Below are 15,432 nucleotides of genomic sequence, written 5' to 3'. Positions count from 1 at the left end.
TAAAAAAAGAAAAAACAGATTTTTATGAATTAATTTTTTGAGACAAAAATCTCACTACATATCCCTAGCTTGCTATGGAGACCAGGCTGGCCTGGAACTCACAGAAAGCCACCTATCTCTGACTCAGAAGTGCTGGGTTTAAGGTGATGCACCATCACTTCCAGTCTCATTAATATTTTTGTTTGAGATAGAGTCTCGGGGCTGGGGATTTAGCTCAGTGGTAGAGCGCTTACCTAGGAAGCGCAAGGCCCTGGGTTTGGTCCCCAGCTCCGAAAAAAAGAACCAAAAGAAAAAAGTTCTGGAGATAGAGTCTCACTGTGTAGTCTAGACCAGTCTTGAACTCACAACATAGCCAAGGCTAGCCCCCAATACACAATTCTCTTTCCTCCAGCTTCTGAGAGTAGGTACTGATTTTCAGTTTAATGTAAACATTTTTTTTTTGTTTTTCAGGAATTTTACATTATGTGATTATGTGATTATTTTTATTCATTTTATTTACCAAGAGGTTTGGGGACTTCCCCTGTGCCTCCTCTCAATACCAGCACAGGTGGAGAGAATCGAGGAAGGAAACACCTGTGATGTTTGTGTTTCTCTAGGACTTGATATAGAACCCAGGGCCTCAGGGCAAATGCTATGTCCCTGAACTACTCTGCCAGCCTTCCAATTCTGCCTTTAGGCAAGCATTTTAGCCTAAATATAGGCTATGCTTTAGTTTCGTTCCTCTCTATATAAGATATATACCATATAAGGGCCGGGAAGTAGCTCATTTGCTGGCGTGCTTGCCTAACATGTGCAAAGCCTTGTGTTTGATATCTAGCACCATAGAAACCAGAAATAGTGCCTTGTAGTCCCAGCCCTCAGGAGGTGGAGCTGGAAGGATCAGAAGTTCAAGGTTATCTCCAGCTCTATTGTAAATTTGAAGCCAGACTGGATTACATGAGACTGCATCTAAAAAAGCAACAACAGAAAACAAAAAACAAACAAACAAAAAACCCCACACCCGTTTGTATATGGGCAATACAAATTGATCTCAGTGGGTTATTAAAAAAAAAAAAGGAAGATGTGAAATTGGACGGGGGTGGGGCAGTGGGAATGGATCCAGGAGGAATTATTAGGCAGTGAGATTGACTATGATCAAACTACATTATATACATATATGAACTCAAATAATTCAAATATTGCATTAAAAATTAATAGCAGGGCATAGTGACACCCTTGGGGGGGCATGGGGGGCAGAAGCAATCAGATCTCTCTGAGTTCAAGGTGAGCCTAGTTTACATAGAGAAACCCTGTCTCAGAGAGAGAGAGAGAGAGAGAGAGAGAGAGAGAGAGAGAGAGAGAGAGAGAGAGAACAAGGCCGGAGATAGATCTGGGAATAGTTAGCGGCCGAATCTCAAAGAATTAATAAACTGTTATACTTTACAAAACAACACATATTGCATTTGCTATATGCCAGGCGCTCTTAAATGCTTCACAGTCTATTGGTTCATTCAATCGCGTGCTTATCAGGGTTCCTTAAAGAGGGTACAGCTGTCAGTCCTCCACACTTTAATGGAAGAAGTAGAAACACAAAGAAACAAAGCAGCCTGCCCGACTACACACAATTTGTAAGTGGTAGATTCAGAATTCCAGCCTGGGGCGACTCTAGTCTGCGTTTTCTTTACCATTCTGCTCTGCTGCCTCCTTGAGCTGAGAAGCCAGTCAGAATGGGGCGGGTAGAGGGGCAGCTGTCTCTCCTCCTTTCTCCTTTCTTCCCTGGGGCTCTTTACTATGGATCAAGTGCAGAAATCCAGCCCTTCCCCCTTGCCATTGTAGTGTGTGGGGGTGGGGAGTGAGAAAGGAAGAGAGGTGGGGGAGGGGAGGAGGGCAGATAGAATGTGAGGCAGTACTGTCTGGAAAAGATAGCCCTGGGAGGGTCTGAGGAACCGTGGGATACAGCCCTGGCTAAACTCCTGCGCTTTGTTTTCCAATTGTGTTTAGGGACTCCCGGTGGGTGAGAGCAAGATCCCTTCATCCCTCCCCTTAGGGAATCACCAACCGCGGGAGAGCCAGGCCTAAGCTGTGCCTTAATACTCTGTACAGAGTAGGGAAGGGAACACGTGCATCTGGGTACTCAGTGCTATCCTGAAAGAAAATTATTTGTTTATATTAAGCAAGGACAGAATGGTTTTATTTTATTTTGTGAATTTCAGTCTTGGGAAATCCTGACTAGACCTGAGTCATGAATCCAGACATTTCTCCAAGACAGTTCGGTGGTTAGGGTTTCTCCAAGACCTTTGTGGTTAGGATAAAGGGTGACAAACCTGGGAGCAAAACATTCAATCAATCCACTGTTTCAAAGGCACACTTGGGGTTGGCACTCTGCTAGGTACCCAGAATATAAACAGGAGTAAGAATGCTTTCATCAGGTCTAAAATGCTATGTGTTTGTGTATATGCATAATCACCTCTGAAAGTGGCTGCCAGATTGTGGTGTTAACACAGATGGCCTGTGGAAAGGTAGGGTACTAGCTTGGGAGGGAGAGTAATGACCTGGTACCTGCAAGCCATTTGTTTTTGGACATTGGCACTGTAGGCATATACGTGTTAGCCATGCAGGAACAAATGATTCCAGGTGTTTTGTTTTATTAAAATAAGGAATGCCAATGGGCATCCTTCGCCCTGAAGTACCAGCCACAGGACCAGTATAGTATGAAATAGAGTTCCTTAAGGGAAAGGGAAGTGGAGTTGGGAAGGAGAGAGAGAGAGAGAGAGAGAGAGAGAGAGAGAGAGAGAGAGAGAGAGAGAGAGAGAGAGAGAGAGAGAGGCCAGCCATGAACACGTGGAGGGGGGAAGGGAGGGGAATGGGGAGAGGAGGGACTGGGCAGAGAGGGAAGAGTCTAAGAGTGTAAGAGGGCAAGAGAGTAAGGCGGCTGTTGCCAGGTAACTGTGGGGCGGAGCCTAGAAGAAATGCTAGCATCCAGCTTTCAAAAGACAAATGAAAACAAGAGAGATGCTTATGTAAATATGTAGGCAAGTCGGATGTTTTATTGTTTTTTCCCTCCATCCCTCTCTTCTTTCTTTCCCTTCTTCCTGTCTTTGTTCCATCTTTCTTTCCTTTGATTTTATTTTCTTTCTTTTTTATTCCTAAATAAGACCTTACTGTATTCCAGGCTTGTTTAGAACTCACAATGTAGTGCAAGCTGACCTTGAGCGTGTGGGAATCCTTCTGCCTCAGCTTCCCAACAAGCACGGTTAAGGTGTTGGGGTTGTTGACAAGGGAGGAGACAAGATATAGACAGCATTGACAGCTTCTCTTCCTGGCTTGGGCCAGAATGCTGACTTTAGCCAGGACAGTTATTTTCAAGTGTTTTTGTTTTTCCAAAGTCTTAGAAAGGAATGAAAGAAAAGGTTTGTCTTCTAGCCAAGCATGCTGTGGAGGCGAGACCTGTCTAAGGCAAAAGAGGTGTCCTTCCACACATTTGGGCTTCTTTCCTTTTTACATTCATTTATTTTTATTTTGTATGTGCTTATTTATGTGAGGGTGTGTGTCTGTGTGAGTGCTCATGTGTCACAATTGTATGTATAAAGCCAGACAACAACTTTTAGGAGCTGGCTCTCCCATCATATGGGTCCTAGGCATCAAACAGGATGTCAAGTTTAATAGCAAGTAATCTTAACCACTGGACCATCTCCTGAGCTGGAGGCTTGGGTTCCTTACCCTGCCCTTTACCCTGCCCTGCGTAAAGGCATGAAATGATTTTCACAGAAGAAAAACACCCTCTGTTAAAGAGTCTACAAGCCCGATTGACTGGACTAGAAGTTCATGGTTTGCGGAGTTGGGATGTTGCCGATACATAGCCAAACTATGGGCTATCATTATTCTCCTTCAGAGCCATTCTATGCCCACTAGTTTAGCTGACTTAGTATACACGTGACTATCATGTGAAAACTTTGGGAATGTACTAACAGATAGCTAGATTTCCCAAGGCAAAGGCTAAGAATACCATCAGATAACAGGAGGCCTACAGCATAGATTACCCCCAGTTTGCTGTAACCACCTGTCTGATGTTTCCACCAATGTATTGAAAGGTTATAACTTTTCTTTTGGTATGATAAAACCTTCATAACATGGTTACCTCCTTTGTATTTGTAATACCCTGAGGCTGTGCTCCCTCATAAACTCTGAATTCTCTTTGAGGTAAGAGCTGTTTTTGCTTCGTCACAGGTAATAGCCACTCACCTTGTACACACATACTGGCCCTGCCCTTGGCATAGAGAAATGTGTCCCAACAGGCTCTGGTCAGGTGATCTCAGGTCAACACTACCTGCTTGCTCTTGCCTAAACCTGCTGATAGGAATTAGCGCAGTCGGGAGAAGACAGTTATGAAGTTAGTCTCTAGTGGGCTTCAGGGTACCCACTGCATGACTTGCTCTTTGTAGACTGTGTTTCCTTCTGAATTGTATGCAGACGCTTTTTCTTTCTGGCCTGATTTTGTCCGAGACACCCTTGCTGAAGTTTACTTTATGCATGGGTTCTTGGCACAACACTAGACTAAAACCATGAAAATGCCTTTGATTTCATGTAGTCTACAGAAACACTCGGTGGAGTGTGCTGGCTGTGTTTTGCACCGAGGAAAGTGAGCCCCAGAAAGACAAACAGCAAGCGGTGGTACCTGGAATGAAAAAATCAAACTGTGCTCACAAGCCTGTAACCACTCAGCTGAAAAGATATTAATTTACTCACTCTCCTATTGGTTCCCATAAAATGAATTTTAATATTGTCCTAGCCAACCATATATAGGAAAGGAAATGCAGTGCCAAAAATCACGTATAATGTCTCAAAGCTAAATATAAAATGCTTTTGCTATTATCTCCTGGTTGGTGCTCTTTTAGGCCAAAGCTTCCCATCAAGACCTGTAACCAAGAAATACATACTCAGGACTAATCCATTTGAGCAGAGAGGATCCAGCTTTGCAGGATCCAAGTCAGGGCTCTACTAGGAACTGCTAACAGGGAAAGTTAAGCTTCCAAATGGCAGCAAACACCTTGGAGCAGGTCCTGGACCTAAGAAATTGAGAGAATCTCCTTCCAATTTGGCCTGCTGATCACAGCGCTTAAGAGGCAGAAACAAGAGGACTGCTGCAAATTTGAGGCCAGCCTAGTACATATGGTGTGTTCTAGGCTAGCCTGCCGTAGTGTGAGACCCCCATTTCAGAAAACAAAAGAGAAGGAAGGAGAAATGGCTCAGTGGTTAAGACCACTTGTTGCTCTCTCAGAGGACCTGGGTTTGGTTCTGAGTAACCATAAGATGACTCGCAAACATCTATAACTCCAAATCACAAGTTTCAAATGATCTGCTGACCAGCCTGGGCACCAGACACACACATGGTATACATATATACACATAGGCAAAATACCCATACACATAAAGTAAATACATTAATTGTAAAAATTAAAAACCCAACTACTGCTACAGCGATGAGGACAGCCTCAGTAGACAAAGTGTTTGCCATGCTAGCATGTGGGTCTGAGTTTGGATGCCCAGCACCAACAGAAAAGCCCAGGCACAGTGGCAGGTTCTGGGTGGGTTAGAGATGGACAGAGTCCAGGGGCTTGCCGGCCAGCTAGTCAAATTAAAATGGTGGGCTCCAGGTTCCGTGGGAGATCTTGTCTCAAAAATTTTAGTGGACAGTGATAAGAGAAGACACCTGATGTTGACATCTGACCTCCACATGAGCATGCACATGTGGATACACCTGCATACACGTGTGAACACTTATACACACATACAGTGCATATACACAAAAGCATAAGTAAGTGAATAAGCTATATAAAAAGAATTTCCTTCTAGTTTATTATTCCTGGGGACAAGAAAATTACAGGGACATACAGACCTGGGAATAAGCATGCTGCAGCTGTGCTCTTTAGGGGTGACCTCTTCCAGAGGATCCGGGTTCAATTCCTAACACCTACACAGTTACTAAATGAACTCCAGCCCCAGGGTGACTGAACACCCTTCTCTGGCCTTCATGGGCACTCCATGCATGTGCTACACTGACATACACACAGGCAAAACATGCACACACATATCATCAACCAATCACTGAATGAATGAATGAATGAATACTGTGCCCAGAGAAGAGGAAAGTGCTCTGCTTATCCCCCAAGACATTCTTTCTTTCTAATCACTTCACTGACTTCTTATTGTTGAGATCAAGAGCAAAGCAATCTCCTGGCAGAGCCTGGCTGGTTCTGTGCTGGGCTTGGCCGGCCAGGCATCTGTTCATCCCCCCCCCCCCCCCCCCCGTGACAGCAGACTCTGTCCTTGACAGTGTATTACAGTCACCAGCCCAGTAGTCACTTGGCATCCCTTGAGCATCCCCACTCTCCCTCTGCCTGGAACACTCTTCTTTCTCTGCTTTTCCAACCTCTGCTCCTCCGCTTTCACCAGCTCTGGGTAGCCCCTACTCGTCTGCCATTTGTACCTTCCAACTGCTCTACATTCCGGTTATTCAGTGGGACCACATTTCTTTATTATAACTGCCAACGGGAACCAAAACCCCTACCAGCATGTCCTAAGTGCTGACTGTGTGGCAGCCATATTCTCATTGAAAATTCACAGCCACCCTCTGAGGTGACCACTGGTGTTACTCTCCCCATTTTGCTAATGCGAAACTGTGGCCCTGGAGGTTCAGCCATATGTCCCCAGCCAATGGAACTCAGATAGATGGTGAACTGGGATCTGAACCCAGAGCTCTGTGGGCCTACAACTGTGCTCTTAACTCTCAAAGGCAATGGTGGCACATACCTTTAATCCCAGCACTGGGGAGGTACAGGCAGGTGGATCTCTGTGAGTTTGAGTCCAGCCTGGTCTACATATCAATTTCCAGGGCTACATAAAGAAACCCAAAATTCCATTTCTTCTGGATTTTCACAAAGCCTTATCCTGGATTCTGTTGGCCATCACTCTGCCTTGTCTAGCCTTGTTAAGGAGATGCAGACAGCAGGTCAGCCATGTGCTATGGCCAGGAGGAAGACTAATGCATCAACAATCCATGTCTCATACTCCAGCCTGCGCTTCCCCACTGCTCAGCTCATCACCACATCTCAATTCAAATGCCTCTGGAATCTACATTCCTTTTAATAGTGCAGAGGGAAGGAATGTCTTCAATATCCATTTTTGTGCTTGTTCAGATAGCTAGACTATCTGGGGGGAAGATCGTCTTTTAAAGATCACCGAAATGCTGCTAAGACTGGACTTGGGCAGACATCATCTGCCCCCTTGTGGATGATGCTTTCCTGACTCTTTGAGGAAAGGGAGAGGAAATACATGCAATGTCTGAAATTACCCAGTTATCTTTGCTGACAATCATGCAACATCTGGGGATTGGCCATTCTGACTCCACTGACCAGGAGTGCCTTACGAATGCCCCAGGTTTCTTTAGTCTATGACAAGGGTGTTGTAGCTGGCACTCAACACTTGACTCTGGCAGTCAATCACACTTAGCAGGTGCTGGCAGCATTCTAGCTCCCTTTCCTAATTTTCAGTCTTGCTCTGAAGCACAAAACCAAACAGACAAGAGAGGAAAAGTTCCCTCTTTCCTGCCATCCCTTTCTTCCTAACCCTATGGCCACCATCGCGTATTGGAGCAAATACCCTCACTGTTGGACCAACCTCATCCCTGGACCTCCATTCCTTTCTTATAATAAGATGCACAAGTTAGCCATCGGACTCTCTACTTCCAATGCTTAGCTCTCACTGTGTACAGGTCCCAACCTACCTGTCAGACAACAAATACTATCTGGTTGCCTGCTGTGTACAAAGCACTGCACAGGAATCTGCTCCAGTCAGAAATGTGTGATCACAATGACTGTTGTGCTTTTTGTCTTGTGCTGTGTTGTTGTTTGTTTGTTTGTTTGTTGTTTTTGTCAACTCACACAAGCTAGAGCTGTCTGGAAAGAAGGAACCCCCATTGAGAAAATGCCCACACCAAATTGGCCTGTGGGCAAGTTGGTAGGGACATTTTCTGAGCCGTGATGCAGCACGGCTCAGCCCTCTGTGGGCAGTCCTTCTTCCCCTAGACACGTGGTCCTGTGTTGTATAAAAAAGTAAGCCGGGGCTGGAGAGATGGCTCAGTGGTTAAGAACACAGGTTGTAAAGATTATACATGGACTGACCCTGGACTCCAATCGCATAGGTAGCAATGAATATCCTAGTAAGATCACCAGTGTAAGGGGAAGCCCTTGGTCCTGCCAAGACTGAAGCCCCAGTGAACATGATTGTTGTGGGGAGGGCGGCAATGGGGGGAGGATGGGGAGGGGAACGCCCATACAGAAGGGGAGGGGAGAGGTTAGGGGGATGTTGGCCTGGAAACCCGGAAAGGGAATAACATTTGAAATGTTAATAAGAAATACCCAATCTGGGGCTGGGGATTTAGCTCAGTGGTAGAGCGCTTACCTAGGAAGCGCAAGGCCCTGGGTTCGGTCCCCAGCTCCGAAAAAAAGAACCAAAAAAAAAAAAAAAAAAGAAATACCCAATTTAATAAAAATGGAGAAAAAAAAAAAAAGAACACAAGTTGTTCTTCCAGAGGTCCTGAGTTCAATTTCCAGCAACCACATGGTGGCTCACAACCATCTGTAATGAGATCTGATGCCCTCTTCTGGTGTGTCAGAGAACAGCTACAGTGTACTCACATACATAAAAAAAATAAATATTTTTTAAAAAGGGCCTGATGAGACTCCAAGGCAAAAAAAAAAGTAAGCCGAGAGAGAGAGAGCCATGGAGAGCAAGCCAGCAAGCAACATTTCTTCATACTCACTGCTTGGATTTCTGCCTTCAGGTTCCTGCCATGTTTGACTTTCTGCCTTGGGTTCCCTCAATGATGATCCGTGAAAGGGGTGTGTGAGCCAAGTAAACCTTTGTCTCTCCGGTTGCTTTTAATCATGGTCTTTAACACAGCAAGAGAAAGCAAACTAAAACTGCTCTCTACTGTCTTCAAGGGATGCAGTATGCACTTCATACACATTATGTTCCTTAATGTTCAGGACAACTCTGAGACAGATACTATTTTTAGAGAGGAAACTGAGACACCAAGCAGCTTGCCGAGGGTACCCAGGCAATAAATGAGAACGAGAACTTAAACCTGGGGCCCTCTGACTCCACACTCTTTTCCTTTTCCACCATTGTCCCACTCCTTCCATCATATAATTTTTCTAGAACTTTCCCTGTGTGCTGGCTACTGTTCTTTTTAAAAAAATGTTTTGTTATCATGTGTGAATTATACATAGTAACAGGTTTCATTATGACATTTTCATACATATGTGGAATGTTTTTAATCGTATTCACTCCCCATTAGCCTCTTGTCTTCATTCCATTAACCCTTTTACCAAGGTGTCCCACCTTCCAACATCCTCTCCCTGTCTCTTTGGTGCTGGCTGCTGTTCTTTATGCTAAAAATACAGGGATGAACAAACCAGACGTGTCTCTGATCTCCCCTTTTAGAGCATCTAATCTTATGGGAGAAGCTTTTTTTTTTTTTTTTGCTTCATACAGCTGTATTCTCCTAGTTTCTGCTGGTCTACTCATCCCAACTCTCATTTGTAGGAAGTTTTTATTTCAATTAACTAGATCACGTGCCCTTTCCTCCTTCCTTTCCTTCCTCCCCTTTTCCTTGATTACAGAAATAGATACTGAGAACCCACACAGGGCAGAGTCTTTTACCCAATTAGTCTAATGGCATTTGTGATTTCCCTGCCCTTTGTGCCATTCTGCCTCTGCACCATCACTCCCGACATGCCTTGAGTTCTCCCATTATCTTCTTCATGGCCCTGTGCCAAAATTCAAGCCAGTTACCAGGGCCCACCTCAAATCTTGCCTCCATGGTGGTGTCTCTCTTGACCCCTGGCCACAATCATCCTTCTTCTCTCTGAAGTCATCGAACAATTCCCTGCGAAAGTCAAGACTCAGAATAATTTAGCACAATAATTCTCACATCTATATATGGATCTTATGTCTAGACCCAAGAAGCATTTACTGAGTGCTTATCATGGATTTCAGGGGTGGGAAAGGTGGCAAACCTTTTTAGAGGCTTTTCCAATTAACAAAGGGCTGTTTTATCATGATTGTCACGAAAGCCGCTTCCAGTTCATCTTTCAACTAAAAGATTGTAATTCAAATGACTTCCTGAAAATATTCTCATCGGGTAAATGAAAGAATGATCTAACTCCTGTGCTCTTTGATCAGCCCCACTCCCGTGACAGACTCAAAGATACAGAGGCAGAAGATGAGGCTCAGAGAACGGACATGGTGTGCCTGGGCTCACACAGCTTAGTGAGCATGAGGGATTGTTCAGACTCGGGCTCTTGCTGTTCTCATTTCCCCTGGGCTGTCTTTCAAAGGGCAAGAACCATGTTTATCAGGGGTTCAATGATAAAGCTGGGGCTGAGGAATCTTTAATCAATGAATTCCCCTGCACATGCATGCCTCTTTGCTTTGCACAAGCCGTTGTGCTCTGAGGTTACACTTGACCCTATCTAGTCAGTGAAAACTCTTATCATCTCTAGGGACTCTGTCACTGGGACCCTGACAGTCTCCTTCAGGAACTTCCACAGCAAGTTGAGACCCGTCAAGCATTTGTTAAATATATGCCATCGAAGGGAATACTAGGTACGGTGTTGTTGAGGAGCTAAGACTTGCCTAACACATCCCACACACTTAGCCGACCGGCCAGCACATGCCCAAATTCTATATTATGCCCTGCTGGTGACGTTCAAGCCAGCAAGCAAATGGCTGAAGCGGTGTTGGGAAGGCTTCTTGGAGGAGGTGGGGCGAACTGCAATAGTTGGCAGGCTGCCTGGGTGGTGAACAGGCTGCGTGAAGAAGCGCGCCCTCTGTAGGCCATTTCAGGAAGGGCGGCTAGAAATCAGCCTGGAGGTGGCCTAAGGGAGACGGAAATGACGGGTATTCCGCGGCCGCCGCTCTTATGGGTGCACCACGCTGTACTGCTGCTGCTTCCTCTGCTTCTCTTTTGTCCAGTCAGACGCCAAGCGGCTTCCAGCCCCCTTTACGCCCATCGCACTTGCGATTTCCGCTCGGGGCGTTCCCAGCCTTCTCCCCTATTTGTCCTTGGTTTTAGGCGTGGCAAGCAGGGGCGTTTCCTTCAACTCCTCGCCACTTTCCCAGAGGCGATTGTGTCTGCCTGCTACCAAGCAGAAAGCGCCCCGACAAACTTTCCCAGGCAAAGGCCGGCCATCTGAAAAAAACAGATGGGCCGCTACTCAAGGAACACGAAAACGGCTTCGGTTTTTGTTTGTTTTGTTTTTCTTTTGCTTTGTTTTTACCCAGGCTTCTGGTAAAATACTAACTCTTTTAATCCTCAGCACAGCGCTAGACAGGTGGCGTTTCTCAGGCCATTTTACAGGAGAACAAATGGAAGTGCTGAGAGTTGAGTGTCTTTCCCAGAGTCACGCATCTGGAAAGCAGCAGAACCGCCGCAGAAGCCCCTCTCCATAGGCAATTCTGATATGTAAATGCTGGGTCAGTACCCAAATAGGCCCACATTTCCTGGTCTGAACCACTCTCACTTCTAAAACCTCTGGTCATTTTCCAGACACCAGACCATAGATGGCTACTGGCTTTCTTGAAGTGGAAACCTATGTGCTGATTAGTTTTTTTTATTTATTTTTGTCAGCTGACAAAACACCTGAGTATCACCTGAGAAGAGGGACCTTCAATTGAGAAAATGCCCTCATCAGATTGGCTCTGTACAAAAGCCTGTGGGGCATATTTAAAATTAATGATTGATGTGAAAGGACCTAGCCCACCATGGGTAGTGACATCCCTGGACAGGTGGTTCCAAGGTTTCATTCGTATGTATGTATGTATGTATGTATGTATGTATGTATGTATGTATGTATGTATATATGTAACTGGATACCTCAGTTTCCCCATCTGGGAGATGGTGATTACAGCACCTGCATTTTGAGAAGCCACATTCAATTAGAGGAAGGTCCGCCCCTCCAGCAAAAGCTGAAGAAATGACAAAAAGCATTATTATGAGAGGGAGCAGCATACAAGAAAAACAGAGCACACTGGCTTTTTAAGCCAGTCAGAGCCCTCATATGCACTCCAGCTTTTCATCTGCTTTCTTTGGATGGGCTTAAGAGTAGGGCACTTTAGGCTCAGGCCTAGGAGCACGCCAGGTCTAATAAGCCCTAGTTAGTCACATGGATGTGCAGTTGGTACAGCTCTAATGGCAGTGTCCTCAGGTGCTCCAATAATATGATTGCTCCTCTCCTCTTGGAGTCCCTTGAATCATCTCTTGTGTGATAGCCAGTGTTCATTACTGTAGTCGGCACAGCCAGATGCCCATCAAGTACTACATGGAGGGCTCTGTGTTAGAAGTTCAGGAAGGAGTGGCCGGCATATGTTCAAAGAGTGGTAAAAGCATTTGAAGTGGAGTTATATGGGGTCCACAAGGTATGGGGAGGGGATCGTTTCATGCCTCTGCCTCTCAGATGATCTCTCTTGCAAAATGTAACAAGGCAAAAGAAACTGTGCCCTGACCAAACTCCTATCATATTCATCTAAGCACACATCTACTCCGTGGGTTAGGTTCTCTGTACGGTGTTAGGAATATAAAGAAGAACAAGACAGAGCACCTAATGGGGACAGACAAGGAGATGCTCTGTTCCCATACGATGAAACAATTACAATAATTAGTTGAACAAATGTTTCTTAAATATCTATTACTTGCTAAGTACTGTTCTGCCTGGGCACTGAGGATACAATGGTAAATGAAAGAGAAAAAAATCTCCGCCCTAATGGGGCTGACATAAATGGAGTATTTTAGTGGCCGGGGGAATGTAGGCAAACTGTAGAGGAGATGTGGTATGAGCAGAACTTAAAGGCCTGTGCACGAGACCATAAGCATGTGCCAAGTCACAGAACAGAGGAGTATGCTGCTATCGCTCTATCCAAGGTACAGTCTGGTGCTGATGAGATGGCTCTGAGGATAAAAGTACTTGCTGACTTGAGAGAACTGACTCCTACAAGTTGTCCTCTGTTTTCCACGGGTACACAGTGGCATTCGTGCATCCCTCGCAGAGATAAAGAAATAAATGTTTCAAAAACGAAGAGCTACAATCAGAGCAAATAGTCCAAAGTCAAAGTCTCAGTATTTTTTTTTCCTTGAGTGCCACCCTGGCTTAAAAGTAAAGGACTCCCAATGTCATTTGCTCCTTTGTTTGTACTTGTTAACTGGGGCCTCACCCAGTAGGTTAGTCACTCCTATCCCCAGGAGAGGCGCTTAGCAGTGTAGGCTAAGACCCTTCATTTAAAATGCAAGCCTAGGGCTCGGTGGGGAAAGATGTTTGTCATCTAAACCATCTGGTGAGTTCCATCCTAGGGACTTGCTCACATATACACACAAATAAATAGTTTGTAAAGGCAAACCAATTTTGGAGAAGCTGAAGAAATTTGAATAAAATAAAACTGCAATCTAGAGCTCTAGCTTTGAGTATTTTGTGCAACGATGATTCCTAACTTTGGCTAAAATAGAAAAACCACCCACATGCTAAGAGTGGTCCCTGTAAGCAGGGCTTTTTATAATGCAAAATTCTGTTTGGTATCTGTCAAAAGGACTTTGTTGGTGGATACTAAAACTATCTGGTGGCTTTCATTGTTATTTTATTTTGTCACCATATGTAGCCTATGAACTCAAGATCCTCCTGTTTCTTGAATTCGAGAATTACAGGCCTACCACCATGCCTTGCGGACTTTCAGATTTCAATACGTTTTATGGCTCATGCCTGACATTTCACCTTGAAGTTCTCCTAGAGCTCTTCTGATAAGGCAGCCAGTACAGAGCACATTCCTTTACCTCGCTACAACTCAGTTTTATCAGCTGTAAAATGGGTCAACTAATACCACCTACATAGCAGGGACATGGGAGAGGTCAAAACAATGGGACATGATCTTGAATCTGTAGCTTGAGAGGAATCCCTGGTATGTAGTTGTAGCAATTATTTATTTCATCACCAGAATCGCATTCTCTTCAATCTGTCTTGTTCTAGAAACCCTGGAAAGAACTATAGCCCTATTTAAGAAATAACCCAGAAAAAAAAAAAGAAGCTGGATGTGCCGGGATATGCCTATAATCTACCCCACACCCCACCTCTGGCACTCAGAAGGCTGAGATAGGATAATCAGAAAGATTGCCAGTTGGGAATTTACCTGGGTTACATAGCAAGACCTTGTCCCAATCAACTAGCTAATCAGTCAATTGATCTACTAATATAAAATTCACCTTTGTGGGTAAAAAGATGCTTTCTTGGATGTAATATGCTCTCTCACATGCAGACATACATACATACATACATACATACATACATACATACACATACACAAACTCACACGCATGCATGCAAGCACAAAATTGGTTGCCAATTTTCTTGATGGAAAAACTGATGGAATTCGACATGACTCAAGAAAGCCATGGGGCTGAAGTAGGATTATAATTTCTATGGCCAATTGTCTAATTGGCAAGCAGAATGCTTTTACCCATAAGCTCAAGTGCTTATTATCCCCTAACCTTCATTTCTAGGGTGAAGCTACGTACTACCAGGTCTTTTAAAAATTATTTTTAAAAATATTTTTGGAGTGTCGAACATTGAACATTGACCTTGGGCTGGCAGGGCAGGCACTCTCCTCACTGAGCTACGTTCCCGTACAACTTTACAGCTTAGGTTTTTTTTTTTTTTCTTTTACAATGAATGGACTCCTGAACCCTGAACTTACTTGCAAAAGTGAAAGGAGATTACTGCCTTTAAAGGTCTCAGGGGGTTGTCTATTCTCAGCAGTTTCTTTCTCTGGGGAAGGAGTGAAATCACAGGATTGGGCAATCAGGCAAGGGCCTCACAGATTCCTTGAAATACAGCTAGAGCAAAGAGAGCGACAAGAGCCCTGGCGATTGCACCCGGTTGGCTGGCTGAGCAGTACAGACTGCCTGGAGGCAGGCCGGATAGAATTTTGGCCTTTGCTCCCTTTCATAATCAGCGTCGTAAAATAAAACCACATGTGCCCGTTGTCCAGTCCATTCCAGGAGTGTCATTTTCTTTCTTTACAACCTTTTGCTGATTCACTTTCTAGCCAATGCATCTGGAATTTTCTAGAGTCTGCTTTCGAAAAACTGCAGATTGAGCTATGGACATAGCTTAGAAGAATTCTTGCCTAGAGCACAAAAAAACCCTAAGTGTAACTCCAGTAGTGTAGAAAAAAATAAAATGTGCAGACGGAGAATACATCGTTTATGCTATCTTCCCGTCAGTGACATGAAAATAAAATATCTTGATAAAGCAATTAGCTGTGGTAATGGTATTAAAATTGTATGGAAGCTTGGCCGTACAGCCTAGTTATGTAGCATGTGCCAAAGTGAGACCTTGATCCTGCTTC

General features: G+C 44.6%; 1 protein-coding gene across 3 annotated transcripts in view; it reads left to right on the top strand.

The window, feature by feature from the left end:
* The window catches only part of LOC147998348 (uncharacterized), a 98,905-nt gene that overhangs the window by 33,599 nt on the left and 49,874 nt on the right, over window positions 1-15,432 (top strand). The window lies entirely within an intron of this gene.

Source organism: Rattus norvegicus, chromosome X (assembly GCF_021556685.1).
Source record: "Rattus norvegicus strain SHRSP/BbbUtx chromosome X, alternate assembly SHRSP_T2T, whole genome shotgun sequence".
Lineage (NCBI taxonomy): Eukaryota > Metazoa > Chordata > Mammalia > Rodentia > Muridae > Rattus > Rattus norvegicus.
The sequence above is the reverse complement of the archived record's forward strand: the minus strand, read 5'-3'. Positions and strand labels throughout refer to the sequence as shown.